The 17,212-nt window shown below is 41.0% G+C and overlaps 1 pseudogene; it reads left to right on the forward strand.

Moving 5' to 3' along the window:
• Positions 1–6,954: 6,954 nt before the first annotated feature.
• LOC110683826 lies at positions 6,955–8,737 on the forward strand (annotated as a pseudogene).
• The last annotated feature ends 8,475 nt before the right edge of the window (positions 8,738–17,212 follow it).

A 17,212-nucleotide genomic window follows, 5' to 3' on the forward strand; every position in this document is an offset into this window, starting at 1 on the left:
GCCGCCTGTTAGGCACAGGGTCGGCCAGGCCCTAATCTTTTTAGCTAAGTATTGTGAGTAAAATACTCAATGGAGAGTAGCCGACTGTAAAGGTACAGACGGCATGCCCCTCTGATGATAGAGTGAAAAAACTCAATGGAGAGTAGCCGACTGTAAAGGAACAGACGGCATGCCCCTCTGAAGATAGAGTGAAAAAACTCAATGGAGAGTAGCCGACTGTAAAGGTACAGACGGCATGCCCCTCGTAATACAAAATTGAATAGTAAGTGCCAACTTTATTAAGTAGCTCTTTACTTTACATCATTCAAAAGAAATATTTCTTAAGGTTATCTACATTCCAAGTTCGAGGCAACGGTTGTCCGTCTGGTGTCTCCAGACGGTAGGTACCGTCCCTGACTTCCGCATAGATTCGGTAGGGTCCTTCCCAGTTGGGAGTTAGTTTGCCAGACTCGTTAGCCCTACCAACTGCTTCCATTTTTCTAAGTACAAAGTCCCCTACTTTGAGTGGACGCCTGTGCACTTTTTTGTTGTATGATCTAGTCATTCTCAGGCGGTAGATTTCATGGCGCAAAACAGCATTGCCCCTCTTTTCAGGAAGTGAGTCTAATGCCAGGCGCATAGCTTCCCAGTTTGCCTCTTCGTCATATAGCATTACTCGAAGAGTCGGCTCGTAGTGTTCTATTGGAAGAACAGCTTCTGCACCATAAGTTAGGAGGAATGGAGTTTCTCCAGTCGCCCCTTTTTCAGTCGTCCTAATGGCCCAAAGAACATGTGGTAGTTCATCTGCCCATAGGCCGCCTGCTCGTTCAATTTTTTTCTTGAGACCGTCTGAGATGATTTTATTAAAGGCTTCTACCTGGCCGTTTGCTTGTGGACGGCCGACAGATGCAAAGTAATGTGCAATTCCTTGGTCTCCCAACCAGCTTTTGAGAACAGGCGTCTCAAATTGGGGACCATTATCAAAAACCATGGACATGGGAACCCCGAACCGAGTGATGACGTTTTTCCAAATGAATGAAATTACATCTTTCGTCTTGATTCCCTTTACAGCCTCCGCCTCTACCCATTTAGTGAAGTAGTCAACGGCAACAAGTATATACCTTCTGCCGCCTGTAGCAGGCGTATATGGACCCAGAATGTCCATGCCCCACTTAGCAAACGGTAGTGGGCTGTGAATGGTAGTGAGGTCAGTAGCCGGACGGTGAATTAATTTCCCAAACCTTTGGCACTTGTCACATTTTTTCACCATCTCCATTGCATCTGCTTCCAAAGTAGGCCAAAAGTAGCCCTGCCGCCTTGCCCTTTGAGCAAGCATCCTACCACCTATATGGGAAGCACAGAAACCAGAGTGAAGATCATCTAGTATCTCTCGTCCCTTTTCAGGAGTAACACACTTTAAGAAGGGTTGAAGGTGCCCCCTCTTGTGCAGTTCCCCCTGTATCATTTCAAAACAGGAGGCTCGTTTTTTCAGTGATGCCGCCTGTTGAGGATCATCCGGCAGTGTACCGTTTGTCAGATATGCCCTGATTGAATCCATCCAGGTTGAGCTTCTGTCTAGAATTCCAATAGGATTTTCCTCGATGCTTCTCTTCTCCATTACTTCCCAAAACACAGTTCGAGGAGTATCGGAGGAGGCGGATGATGCTAATTTCGAGAGTGCATCTGCCTGGTTGTTTTCTGATCTCGGTACTTGGATCAGATGGAAATCCTCAAGGGAGCCGACTGCTTGTCGGACCGCCTGTAAATATTTGATCATGGCCGGATGTGTTGCTTCGTATTCGCCATTGTACTGACTCACTATCAGTTGTGAATCAGAACAGGCGTCTATTTTCCTTGCCCCGGCCGCCTTACACATGCGGATCCCGGCTAGTAAAGCTTCATATTCTGCCTCATTGTTTGAAGCCTGGAAACTGAAGCGTAGAGCATACTCGAACCTGTCGCCCTCTGGAGATTGACATACGACGCCTGCTCCACAACCGTTTGAAGTAGAGCTTCCGTCCACATATACCTTCCAGACTTGGTCTGGAACTTGAGAGTCAGGAGGACGAGTCATCTCTACAATAAAGTCAGCAAAGGCTTGCCCCTTCACTGCTTTTCTAGGCTCGAAAGTAACTTCGAGACTCTGCATTTCTATGGCCCATTTGATCATTCGTCCGGAGGACTCCATGGTGGTAAGGGGCCGCTTGATCGGTTGGTCGGTATACACGACGACTGCATGTGTCAGAAAGTAGGGCTTCAATTTTTTAACAGCCATGAAGAGTGCAAGACCAAATTTCTCCACTAGGGGATACCTCAACTCGGCATTTTTCAGTACGTGACTGACAAAGTAGACCGGAAGTTGACAGCCGTCCCTTTCAGCAAGGAGCACCGCGCTTAACGCATGATCAGAGACGGCCAGGTACATGTAGAGATTTTCCTTGGGCAAAGGGCTGACCAGCCTTGGCAAGGAATGCAAGTGAACCTTTAATTTCTGGAAGGCGGCCTCAGCATCCGGCCCCCATTCAAACCTTGCCTTTTTCTTAATTGCCTGGAAAAAGTATAGGCATTTGTCGCCTGATCGGCTTAGAAATCTTCCCAAGGCCGCCAGACAACCTGTTAACTTCTGAACCTCTCGGACGGTACGAGGCGACTGCATGTCAATGACCGCCTGTACCTTCTCAGGGTTCGCCTCTATTCCTCTCTGGTTGATAAGGAATCCGAGAAATTTCCCAGACTCTACTCCAAATACACATTTCTTGGGATTGAGCATGACATGGTGCCGCCTGAGTGTGGCGAAAGTTTCTCGGAGGTCCGTCAGATGATCTTTCTGAAGTTTAGTCTTAACAATCATATCATCAATGTATGCCTCGACGTTTCTCCCAATCTGATCAAAGAACACTGTGTTTATCATTCGTTGGAATGTAGCCGGGGCATTCTTAAGACCAAACGGCATGACCGTATAGCAGTATAATCCCTGATCAGTGACGAAGGCCGTCTTCTCCTGATCTTTCTTCCACAAAGGAATTTGATGAAAACCAGAATAGGCGTCCATAAAACTCATCAAGGCATGGCCGGCTGTTGAGTCAACCAGGTTATCAATTTTTGGCAGAGGGTAACTGTCTTTGGGGCACGCCTTGTTCAAGTCTGTGTAGTCTACACACATTCGCCAGGTGCCATTCGGCTTTTTAACAAGTACCACATTTGCAACCCAATCTGGGAAGTAACATTGCCGAATGAACCCTGCATCAAGTAATTTTTTGACTTCGGCGGCGGCCGCCTGACCTCTTTCTTCACCATGATTCCGCTTCTTTTGCCGTACCGGCTTCTTTTTCGGATCCACAGCGAGTTTGTGTACTGCCAGATCAGGACTAATGCCTGGCATTTCATGGACTTCAAATGCAAAGATGTCCTTGTATTCTTTCAACAGGTTGTGAAAGTCATCACCAAGGTTTCTCAGAGCAGTCGTCCCAACTTTGACTGTTCGGTCAGGGCGGGAGTCGTCTAATATCAGGTCCGTATGCTCACCAGCCGGCTGAGGGCGGAACTCATCCGGCCGGTCCTCTGCCAATGATTGCTATTTTCTTGCCTTTCTGGCGGACTCTGTCTGGGACGCCTTTCTTTTTCTGTCGCTTGTTTCTTGAACAGGCGCACTTTCCTTGACATTGTCAAGGTCTGTTTTTTCTCCACTTGAGCCAGTGGCCTTAGCAGTGGGTTTGACATCCGAGAGATAGCACTCTCGGGCCATCCTCTGATCTCCCCTTAGGGAGCCGACTGTTCCATTGTCCCTTTCAAACTTAAGCAGCATAAGTGACGGGATTATAACAGCCTTGGCACTATTCAGGGTTGGGCGACCCAGAATCATGTTGTAGGCAGAGAGTTCCTCTACAACTAGGAATCGGACTACCATGTGTCGTCCTTCCCCTTTTTCGCCCAGGCGGACGGGTAGATCAACTCGTCCCAGTGGGTGGACGACTCCTCCTCCAAACCCTATTAAAGGGTGGGAGGCCGGATGTATGCAGTCCGTCTGATATTTCAGTTTTGACAGACATTTGCTGCTGATGAGATCTGAAGAGCTCCCAGTATCTATGAGGATTCGACCAACTCTCTGGTTGGCCACTTTCCATTCAATAACGAGAGGGTCGTCATGCGGCCCCCTTATTCCTCCTAGATCCTCTTCAGTGATGACAATCTCAGGAAATGTATGTTTGGACGGTCGTTCTTGGTGAACGGAATTTACATCTAACCGCCTTATATTATCTTTGTTGCCCCTAATAGTGGGGCCGCCTCCTGAGAAGCCGCCTGCAATGGTGTAGACGACTGCATCATCTGTATCGGAACTGTCGGCCTGTTGATTCTTTTTGGCCGACTGCTTTTTTGAGGAAGTATTCCCCGTAGATTTCTTGACATAAGTGTCAAGATCACCTTGATCAGCCAAGCGGTCTAGGTACCGCATGAGACTAATGCAGTCGTTGGTGTGATGACCAATGTCATCATGATAAGCACAGATTTTGTCTTGGCTCCGGTTGCTCGCAGAACCCTTCATGGGGAGCGGTTTCTCAATTGAGAGCCGTCCCTTTATTTCTTTTAGGATAAACTGGTTATCCTTGTTAAACACATACTTTGGGGAGTATGGTTTGAATTCCTTTTTCTTCTTGGCCGGCTGTTTAGAGGAATCAGCCGCCCAGACCCCTTTTCTTTTTTCATCTTTGTTGGACGACTGTTTCTGTCGTCCTTCTCTATTGTCGAACCTCTTCCCGTCCGACTGTTTCATTGTACACAGATCAGTCGCCTGTATATAGGCTTCTGCTTCAATCAAGGCCTCTTGAAGAGTCGCCACCCTTTTTCGAACTAAATCAAATTTGAAGGTAGACCCGTCTTTGAGACCTCTAAAAAAGTCAGTATAAGCTATCTCATCCGGTAACCCTTGAATCTGTATTCTCATCAGGTTGAACCGCCTGATGTAGGAACGAAGCCCCTCCTTTTCACCCTGCTGAATTGTTCCCAAATCAAGGGTCGTTTTCTTCGCAGGGATGTTCATTGCAAAGTTGGAGGCAAATAAGTAAGCAAGCGTCCTGAAACTGTTTACACAACCAGTCGGCAGGTTGCCGAACCATTGCTGTGCAATTCCCTTGAGAGTTGCTGGGAAACACTTGCACCAAGTGGGATCATCCAACCCTTGAAGGTACATCAGGTTGGTGAATGCCATCAGATGGTCTTCCGGGTTAGTAGTGCCATCATAGGCGCCTACTAAAACATTTTTTACTTTGGCCGGCTGAGCGGCTTCAGTAATTTCCTTGGAGAAGGCCGACGGCTGTTCACCAAGTCTAAGCAGCCGTAGCTGCCAGTCCATAGGTTGGACGTTTTTTGCTGCAGGTCCACCAAATGGAGGTGGCTGCATAAAATATTGTTGTTGCGGCACAAATGGTAAATTTGGTACCGCCTGCGCACTATGAAAGCCAGACTGACGGGAGGTGCCGCCTGACTGACTCGCATGGTACGACTGAGTTGGCCTCATCGAGGCATTTTGCAAACTGTCCTGAAAATTTGAAGTAGAAGCCGACTCTGATAATCGGTCACTCTTCTTCTGCTCTAGCAGGTGCCGAGCATCTGTGAACGTTTGCTTTGACCCGTCCGCCTGAATATGACGAACCGGTTTCCTATTTCCCGTAGGATAACGGAGTTTTGTGAAATCAAGAGCAGACGGCTCCCGCTTCTTAGATTTAGGATGGGGAGTCGCCTCTCGCCCTTGAACTGGCTTCCTCTTCAGTGAAGTGGAAGGTTTTTTGGCCGCCTGCTCTTTGACTGAAGCAGGCGGTTTTTTGTTGATCAACTCTTGGATCTCTCCCTTGAATCCCCTCATGAAGGTCATGAGTTCGTTCCTTGTGATGGGAGCAGACCCATCAGTCGGCTGTTGCCGAGCAAGCGGTGCGCCTGCTGGCTCGTTTCCTGTTTGAAGATACTCCCGTTCCCTTATTTCAGTATGACGGGTACGGCGGGCCCTTAGGGTCCCGTCTGGAGCTGTATGAGTTTCAACTTCAAATTCACTTTCGGTATCATGGTCCGACTGAACTTGAGGGTCGTCTAGGGGACGCCTCTCTTCTGGGGTCGGTACAGACTTGGATGCCATCTCTGAAGTACTCTCCCCACAGACGGCGCCAAATGTTTCGGGGTTTTCTGATGTCCTGCGGGAGAGTTACAATTCCGAGACTGGAACCGGACGCCTGTACCTGCAAAATAACGGAGACTCCTGAGAGCTCCGCCTCCAACGGTCAAGTTAGTACCTGATTAAGGAGTAATTAATACAGAAATTAAAGTAATAAGGTCTCTCTAGGTGAGAGTATTTAATGTAGGTAATCTGCTTTGCTAGCGAGATCAGCCGGTTATTAGTGTGTTCCGTTAATTATTCGGTCCCTGATTAATGAGGATTAATCGAGTATTTATAGCCTTGGGAAGCGTGCAACTCTCTAGGTTTAAGGTAAACCTAGGGCCGATCGGGCTTCTAGACTGAAATGGGCCTTGATGGCCGGTTGTCCCATTTGGCATGGGTGGACACGTGGCGTGTCTTAAGTGGTCCGTGGAGGACGCGTGGCGGAACCTGGTTGGTCCACTTGTCAAACGGTGCTTGGTGGATAAAAATCCCCTAATCAATTATTATTGTTATTATTATTATTATTATTATTTATTGATTATTATTATTATTTATTTATTACTTATTGATTATTATTATAATTATTATTGTTGTTGTTGTTGTTGTTGTCGTCGTCGTTATAATAAGAGCTTAAAAGAATGAAATTTGGCTTTATATCATTAGCAATATCATTAGACATAAATTAAAAGGTGAACTGAATTTCAATGGAAGAGAACAGACCCTTAGTCCGATCCGACCTAGCCCATGATCAAACACATATTCTTATGTCCACAGCCCACTTGATTTGGACAATTTTGGTCATTGGACCAGTCTCCTTTCTTTGCCTTTTTCTATAAACTTCGGTACCAAAAGAGGGGAAAAAAAATCACAGAGAGTGACAATAAAGGGCGAGAGTGATGGAGAAATTAAGAATAGGTGATTGCAAAATCATGAAATACTATAACAGTAAACGACCCATAAGATCAATTGAGGAAGAAGAAGACAGGTTGAGTTCACTTCCAGATGCCCTTCTCACCGACATTCTTTCTCGCCTTTCACTCGATTCTGCCGCCGCCACCTCCGTCTTATCCCACCGTTGGCGCCGCCTCTGGACCGACGTCACCTGCGTTGATCTCAAAGTTTACAATCGATCAAAATCCACAGCCAAAATCAGCTACATCCTACGCCAGCTTACTTGTTGGAAACTCCGCCACTTTGGTCTTACTCTCGAAGAGGATTTCCATTCTCCTGTAATTCGTGTATCAGAAACAACTTCATGGTTCCGCGAAGTTTGCAGCCGAAATGTGGAAAATATCAGTGTAAATGCAGACTATTATGTTTCCTTTCCATTACCCGCTTTTCTGTTCAATTCCCAATCTTTGGTAACTTTGACATTACGGGGTTTGCTTGAATTGCCCAAAATTAAAGATTTGTGTGTTAATCTCCCTAATTTGAACAAGCTTACCCTAGACCAGCTTGATAAATTCCCTCTTTGTTTGGAGACTTTAATTAAGTCTTCCTCGCTTTTGGAACATTTGGATTTAGTCTTCGATCTAGATTTGTCTAGTCATGTTGTGAATATAATTGCTTCTAACTTGAAGTCATTGTCTATAAGTAATTTAAGTATGCTAAACAATACCCGAAAAACTAGAGTATATATTGATGCTCCTAAATTGGCAAAGCTCAAAATTCAAGATTGGAGTTCAATCTACTACTTTCTTCAGAATCCATCTATATTAGTCAAGGCCTGTATTCAGTTGGAGAATGATGGGGGGTATGATGGGCTGGAATTGGATGGTGAGCAGGATTACGGCGCATTATCTGGACCACGAAAAGAATATATTTGCCAGATGACCAAGTTTGTTGGAGGATTGTCTAGTGTTAGCAAACTTGAGCTGAAGCTAGAGAGTTGGACCAATATTGCTTTAAGGATTTAAGGATTTGCTGATTTCTTTGAATTATTTTCCCAACTTAGAGCATCTTGAGGTCGACTTATGGTTACTTGATGATAAAATGGAGCAAAGGAGATGGTGTGCACCGGATTTTATTCCAGATTGCTTAGTAAGTAAGCTCGAGACTATACACATAAGTGGATTAAAGGGCATTGATGATGACCTCAGGCTTCTAGCATACATTCTGAGTAATGCAATTGTTTTGAAAAAGCTTCTTGTAGATTTTAGTACAGTGGATGGGGCATATGTTGAAAATGAACGTGATAAAGCATATGCAGTGTGGAAGGAATGTCAGTTATGTAGGTCATTGTTAAACCTTCCAAGGAGCTCCTCGACGTGTGAGGTTGTGGTTTCTGGTAGGTTAGTCGCAGCATCAGGGAATGCCGTACAAGGCGAATTCCTTACATGTCAAATGTATTTGGGTAAATATACCTGACAGATGCAACTTGTTTTCCAATGCAATATTCTAGCTGATGGGTTGCAGACTTGCAGGTATGACTATTGACTACTAAGTTCTGATTGATTTTTGGTTTATGCATAATTACATGTAATTTTGGTTTAGGCATAAAAATGTTTCTAGAAATGCTGGATATGTATCAGGGTATCGTAGCCTTGCAATGTATTTTACTCTTTCCTATAAACTTTATATGATATATTCAAGTTCGTTTACTTCTCTATATATGGCTATGTACGGTAAATCTTTCATTTATTAATGCCTTAGTGTATGTAGCATGAGCTCTGAAGTACGTCTATAAATGTAAGGATATAATCCAAAGGCTCACTAGTGTATCAATAGATTAAGAAGCTTAAATTCCGAAGCTGTTCTAAGCTGATTTTATGACTATCTTTCCCTATACGTCAACATGTATAGCTGACTAATGAGAACAGGGTTCTTCACAACTTGTGATCTATTTGTAAATAACTAAATACGAAGTACTAAATAGAAAAGTAAGGCAGAAGATCAAAGTAAGAAACTGCTAGCTACATTCTTATCTGTATAGATATTGAAATTTTATATGTTGTAAAGATTTACTAAGAAAAGGTGGGGTGGGGATTATTTTTTTATTTTATACATGAAAAATTCTGAGGAGAGGACATTGCAGAAGCTGTATTTACTGATAATGGGAGTTTAGGAATCTTGTATATTCCGTTTTGGTTTTAATTGCTATAGTTAGGCACTTAGGCAGCTTCTCTTTGTGCTTATACAGTCAAACTCAGATTTTTGCACTACCCTAGTCATCTAATTGGCAAGTGAAACTTGACTTCTTTTACTTTATTTTTTTATTTTGCTATATGTGTATGTTATATACAATGTAGTATAATAAAAGAAGGTACTATGCATCATATAGAGCATGATACATCACATCTTCAGAAAAATGTTCAGTCTACTTCCTTGTGGAAACTAAATTGCAGGTGTAGAAGTTAGGTATATACAACACATCTTCAGGTATGCTCTAATATTAAGCTTTGCTAAGCACATTACTGCACAATTAGGAATATTATTCATCTGTGCCATATTCTCAGACTCTGAAACCTTGACGAATAACCACAAGTATGATGTGAAGATTGTGAACCATCATTGGGGAATCACAAAAATTTAAACATTTCTCTATCCATCCAGAAGTTATCCATTTGAGTTACCCATTAGCAACTTACCCATTTGAGTTACCCCTCCTTGCTCCTGTTTTAGGGATTAGCAACTTACCCATTTGAGCTATCCCGACTGTTCATTCACCTTTTTGGTGAGTGCTCCTATGGGCGGTTAGGAGTGTGTCTAACCGACAAAAATCCATACCAAAAACAAAGTTTATTTCTTTTGGAATACGTTTTTTTTTGTCCAAGTATATCTTGTCTTCACCATGCCTTTGGCAGCATTCACTAATTCAGAACTTAATTTGAAAGCCATATTTTGACCCGGATGTTTTTGGGCTGCCACACGGGGGAACACGGGGATGTAAAAAGGAACGAGACTAAGAGAGGGATGGGTTTCCCTCTCTTTTGGCCAACTTTTCTATTTTTTTTTTCCCTTCTTCAAGAAATATAGAAAAGTTGCTAGGATATCTGTATTGCCTTATGTTCACTTGTGTACTACCTGGGTATTGAGTGTTCAAACACTCCCCTTGCTAGAGTTGGCTCAGCAAAAACCATATTACTGCTGTGCCTTAGATTTATCCTGATCATATTAAATTGCATTGCAATTTACATCAGTCACTTGCATGTGGCAAAGCTGCCCTGCAGAATCTAACATTTTTACTGCTGAATTACCCTCTACTACAGACGACTTCTTAGATGGCACACCCTTCTGATTGCTCTGCAAACTGAACTCCGTTCTCAGTTTCTGAATATCCCAATAGATAGACCCTAATAACCTCAACCATTGTATTCTAAGCACCAAGCAGAACATTAGCTTCAAACTAGTGCCCTTGAATCTCTCATTGTCCTTTACCATATGCTACATAATTACATAAATAGCTTGAAACGGAATCTGATCCAATTTATTAGCTACATTCATATCCACAAATTATGAGTGCTACCCGAATCAATCAAGATATGCAAGTCTTTTCCATTTACTACACCCTTTACTCTCATAGTTTGAAAAGATTGGTTACCAGCCAGAGCACTCTCTGAAATTTGAGGTTCCAATCACTTTTCTGATTTTGAATCCATCTCTACTTCACACTCTTTTTTCCCAAGAACCAGGAATTACAACAAAAAAGCCGAAGCTCCTTGAACTGACACTTATCCTCTCTTGAGTAAGGCTGGTCACATTAATAGAATCATCCCTTGGCAATCTTTTCCTGCCTAACATGAGCTGGAATATGCCTACAATTTCTTGAATTTTATGATGTTTAGTCGAGGAAAAAGAATCAGGTTTAAACTGAGTGGGTAGCAAGGGTGGTTTTGAACTAGGCAGTGAAGGATAACTATGGTTTAACTTAGACCCAGGCAAATTTTGCTAGTAAAATTTATAGTTTTGAGCAGCAGCTCAAAGACTGTTCTTGCAGTGTGGCATATTCAACTGCCTGAGCAATTGTAGCTGGCTTAAAGTGATTTAACTTTCTTGACTCTACAATCTACATTGAGTGTTTCTCTGGTTTTACCAAGCCACTAATAATCTAAATGACTTTGCTGCGATATTGATGGGACCGGATCTTCTTTCGAAATGAATGCAATAACCTTTCTATATCTCTTTGGAAGTCTCTCTGTTCCTCTTCCTTTTTTTTCCTTTCAGCTCGTATAAAATCTCAAGTCTCAACTGCTTCAGGTTATTTGATGAAATTAAGGACTGACCAAGATCATAGGGTGAGCCTTGGTGAATTTGCATAAATCTTTGTGTCATGTGTTTAAGGAGCTCCTGGAAGTAAAATGACGCTAGAAATATAGCTCAAAATCGAGGACATCTATCGCATTTAAAATTCCATTGAATGAATGCAACCCAAAGTGAACAAGATCTGGAATCTTTTAGTGTGCAAGTTGTTTACCTCAATTTGCTGAGTTTATATGTCCGTTGCTATATATCTAAGCCCTAATCACTAATTTCTATTCATTAATGTATACAATGTACTTGAATTAATATATCTGTGTAAGATTTGAGTTTATTCCGCTGAAAGCTTATGTATGGAAGCTAAAAAGAATGGCAACATGGTTTTTTGAGATAGGAGTTTGTTGAATTATTGGTATTAAGATGGTTCAGCCATATCTCCAAGAAAAATTGGTGCTGGTTGTATGAATCATGATGGGTATCCAATTGATCGGCTTTAATGACATGAATCATGATAGACTCTAATGTATATAATGACATGAATAACAAAAGAAAAGCATAGGAAAAGGTTCAAAGTGAGGAACTGTACTGCTTGCCGCGTCTCTTCTTAGTATAATGAGTTTGAATTGTATAAAAATAACTATATAGAGGTGAAATTGGGTTCTCCAACATGTAGTAATTTGGCTAAGCTAAAGTTCCTCTGAATTCCCATTCTGTTTAGACTGCTAAAGTTAGTTACTTGCTATCGGTGCTCAATTCATTCATAATTCTACACTAACCTTTTGTTTTCTGCGCGTTCTTACAAACCAATATGGCCAGAAACTAAGAAAATGGTAATGACAACATATGATCATAATCTTTTGTGAAATTCCTTGTGGAATTTTGGAAATGTAATACATCTTTCCAAAAAACTGCTCAAAATTTCCAGTTTGTTTAGCACAATACTTCACCATATGGTATAAACGAGTCATATTCCTCTGCACGGCTTATAACTTTTGATGATAATGGTGTGAAGGGATCAACTTTAATATCCAAAGTTCCAAACAGAGAAAAAGATTATTATGGTGTACCAGAGTCATATTATGGTGTACAGAGAAGAAAATTTCAAGATGCCTAAACCATGCCTCTTGAAATGCTGGATTTTTCAAGGCGTATTGTGTTGCAATGTATTGGTCTTTTGGTTTATCCTAGCTCTTTCTATTTAATTGCACTATTGACTGAAGGATGAAAACAGTAGCACACTAGCAGTCATCTGATTTCAGAGGGTCGTGTGCTTTTGTCATTACGTCTACTTTTACAAGTAGCCGAGAGTAGAATTAGAGTTCACAGGCAACTTATAGAACAATAAAAAGCCTATTTGATAGAGTGCTCCGTATAATATTTGAGGATGACAATTTTACTGGGGACTAACGCAGTCACGCTTACTTAATGTTACAAAAATTGAATTTGATGTTCATGCTGCAAAATAGCCATATATATATTGTGACACTGAAGTATTTTGGATGAAAGTTAGGAAAACAGGTCAGCAACATTTGTCCTCGACGCATTAATTATCTGTATGTGCTATATGTTTGATTGCAATTAAGGTCTTTCTTGGTTAGTTTGGAGCGAAGTATCTATGTAAGTGTGAGGATTGTAAGAAACCAGAAGAACGCTAAACTCTGGACTACAGAAAACTGAATCCGAAATTCTCAAATTCCCCAAAATCAAATGCACAAAGCAGCATATCACAGTCTTTCCAAAAAAAAAAAAAAAAAAAAAAACCAGCATATCACATTAAAAAGGACTTACATGTTGAGATACTCAAACAACAGAGTACATGTTAGATAGTATTTCGTATTAAGCTTGATTCATCAATAATGGTCTAGCCCTTTTCAATCACACGAAAAACAAAATCCCCTCAGTATCAGTGTATCAAAGTAGCAATTATCTAAAAATTTGCACACACTTTCTATTTAATTACAAGCATATACTACTCGTAGAGTCGTAGTATATACAAACAGATGGAAATCAGGCAATCACTTCAATTATCATAATAAAATTACAAACCTGCAAGGATCAAATTCACTAAATGTTCAAAACTCTTCATTATTATTATTATTTCTCTTCTAAGAGATACGGAGTACAAATAAGACTTTAATCAACTTATATACTTGTATCTCATAATGAACAACAAAAAAAATATTAAGAATTTTGTAGTCAATACCTGCTAGTCTGCTACCCATACATACATACCTACCATAAAACATAACCTCACAAGTCACAAGTAGATGAGCTCCTTGGAAGCATCAACAATGACCTACAGAACTCACATTCCTTCGACACTAAGTATGCTTCTTCACGTACATTTGATGCTGCATAAAATTGTACGAGTAGCTTTTCCAAAACAATTGCTTTACTCAGAATGTATGCCAGAGGCTTGAGGTCATAATCCTTGCAGTTTAGTTCCCTTATTTTTATAGTCTTGAGCTTACTTACCAAACTACCTGGAATAGAATCCGGTGCACACCAATCCGGCATAGGATCATCAAACCACCATAAAGATAAACACGCGTCAAGATGCTCTAAGTTGGGAAAGCAATGTAGTGAAGACATCAAATCTTTACAGAAATTTGTTTCAAGACGAGTTAGATTGTAAAAGATTGGCAGATTCACAGGATTACGATTTCTGAATACATTGATCTGAATATTATCTGGGTTCGGCACAAGGTGGGTAACACTAGACATTCCTCTAACAAACTTGATCATCTGGCACATATAATTTTCGCTCTCCTCATCGTCTTGCCATGCATTAGCGTTAATACAAGATTTGACTAATGTAATTGGATTCCGGAGAAAGTAATAAATTGAGTTGCAATCCTCAATTCAGAGGTTCACCAATTTGGGTGCATGAATAGATACTCTAGTGCGCTGTGGCAATTCCTGGTGCAAAATTTCCATATCTATAGACAATGACTTCAAATTGGGAGCAATTATATTCACAACAGTACAAGACAAATCCGAATATGAACCTAGAATGAAGAATTAATCCAAAAGTTCTAAAACTGGGGAAGACCTAATTAGAGTCTCCAAGAATCCAACCAAAGAGGGATATCATCAAGATAATCTATGATAAGTTTTTTCAAATTAGGCAGATGAAAATGCAAATCCTCAATTCTCAGCCACTGAAACAAACCGTATGAGGCAAGTAGGCAACATACTGATGCAAGTATGTTTTAGTTCCAAATGTCTAAAGCTTTTCCAAAGATTCACCTGATGCTGGTAGCAATCGGCATAGGTTCTTCTCAGCTTAATCATCCACCTTCCTGAATATGAGGGAGGATCTATTGAAGTCAACTGCAAATTATGCTCTTTCTGCAGATTGATTTAATCAACCAATACCTGAACTTCTTCAGGAGACTCAATTATTCAAGCAAACCAGGAGCTTCAAATCAAGTTGACTCTAGCCAATTTGAGACTTCATAAACAAGGCCATTCTAGTAATTTAGTCAGACAGGAGCTCCACCACCAGCTAACTCAAATTAGTCTATTACTTCACCACACATTGCCAGCCCAACTGATTTACATTACAGGTCCGAAGGTCACTAAAACAATGACATTATAGGTCCAGAAATCACTTAACCAAGCAACTTAAGGTCTCTCTTTTTACTGATCTAGAACTACTTATGCAGTCTGTAAGTGATAAGATCTCAAAATAACAGTATGGTAGAACCTGTATGATATACCTTCAAATTCCAAACTACATCATGCATATTTTTCCAATAATACACTAGAAATAAAGTGCATCAAGTTACTAAAATTCAAATGTATAAGGGTGCTACAGATTAGTACAGAAAACAGAGTGATTCAAGCAGAGCAAGAGAATTAATCAGCCAAAATATGATAGATTGTAATGCATGCAAGTCAGAGAAACCACAATACAACTCCCCTCTTTCGAGAGGAAAGGATGCTCTCCCAAAAAAATGAATCCCACAATAATTTTCTAGATACATTCCCCCTTCACAAACCTTCCTTAAATACTCAAAAATAACAAGCAGAAATAACAAACTCAGCACACAAAACAAGGACTAACAAACTTATTTCCCAGATTACCAAAAATACCCCTCCCTGTAACTAATTTCCAGCTCACTGTCCAGCTTCTATTTCCCCATCAGACTTCTGTTTGGGCCTTCTCCGAGCATATGTGAAATGCACAACTGGTCTGGGTTGATCTCTTGCAAAGGGTTTATCAAACAAAGATAAAGAAGATTGATAATAGTCATTCTATATACAGGTGATGGTCTACCATCATTTATGATAGAACAACTCCACTAAATTCAATAAGCCTTCCATGAGTCTAAGCTATACTCATTGCATCCCCAAAGATTACCCAATTTTCCTTTCTAGTTTGTCAACAAATGATGGCTCCACTTCAATATTATCAACAATGACCCTACCATCCCTCTCTACTACATTTCTTGCCCCACATAGTAAAGGGAAAAATATCTACCAACCCAATTCAACAATATTTCTATTCTCAATTATTATGCTCAAAAGCTTTAATACATCGTAGAAAAAGAGATTTTTCCCTGTTAACAATTGCAGTTATTCTAATTTGTACTGAATGTATACAACTATACATGCTTCCCAAAAAGCGGAAAAAATAAATAAGGAAAATTTGTTCAAAAGGACCACTTAAGTGGCCTCTTTTGTTCAAAAGGACCTATTAAGCCAAAAGTTGTTCAAAAGGACCAAATAACACATTTTGGGTTGTTGAGTGGGACCAAGTACTATTTTCATGCTAGTCAACGCCGCCGGACTCGGCACGTGACTCTTTAAGTTCGGTTAAAAAAAAAAATTCCCCTCATTCCACCCAGAAATCCCAATTACCCCCCTTTAATCCCATTTCTTCTTCTTTCTCTCCCCTCGAAGCTAACTGTTCATGGCTTGATCGGATCCAATTGCGCCCTCTTTCTCATATCAAAATCATCCTGAGTTAAATTGAGTACAATTCGCACAAGGTAGGCTTTGAATTTGTTTTGAATTTCTCGATTTTTTGGATATCTTGGGTTGTTGTGGTTCGTTTTTGTGTTTTCTTCAAAATTGGATTTGAAGCAAATTAAATCTGAGCAAAATGAAGAGAACTAAGTGCAATTGTGGGATTCCATTGGCGCAAAGGACATCTTGGACCCATGACAACCCTGGAAGACGATTTAGAAGCTGTAAATTTTACAACTTTAAAACTGGGCAAAGGGTTGCGACTTCTTCGAATGGATTGATGAAGACATGTTGGAGTGGCAAAAAGATGTGACTAATATGCTGGTGAGTGAGAAACAAAGGTTATATTCTGATATGAGTTTGCAAGGCAAGAGTAGCTTGCATGGAACAAGAGAAGAAGAGGCTAAGTGAAGAGCATGAGAGGATGAAGAGTTTGGGTGTGAATCTAGCAGTAGCTAACATCAACTGTGGTCAACAAGCTGACATTAACAATCATCAACTTCTTAGTTTACTTGTATTTTGTGCACTTGTATCATTAGTGAGAAGAACAAAAAGACCTTACCTTTATGAGCCTATTAAAGTGCTGCTCTGATCTCACCAACAATGGCAGAGCAAAGTTCATGCCATGAACAGTAAGGTTTGAGGAGTGAGAAAGAAGAAGAAATGGGATCAAAGGGGGGGTAATTGGGATTTCTGGGTAAAAAAAAAAAAAAAAAAAAAAAAAAAAAAATTACCCAACTTAAAGAGTCATGTGCAAGGCACGTGACGGTCAACGCCGGAGTCCGGCGTTGACTATCCTGAAAATAGTACTTGGTCCCACTCAACAACCCAAAATGTGTTATTTGGTCCTTTTGAACAACTTTTGGCTTAATAGTTAATAGGTCCTTTTGAACAAAAGAGGCCACTTAAGTGGTC

This window comes from Chenopodium quinoa, unplaced genomic scaffold (genome assembly GCF_001683475.1).
Source record: "Chenopodium quinoa cultivar QQ74 unplaced genomic scaffold, ASM168347v1, whole genome shotgun sequence".
NCBI classification, from domain to species: Eukaryota; Viridiplantae; Streptophyta; class Magnoliopsida; order Caryophyllales; family Amaranthaceae; genus Chenopodium; species Chenopodium quinoa.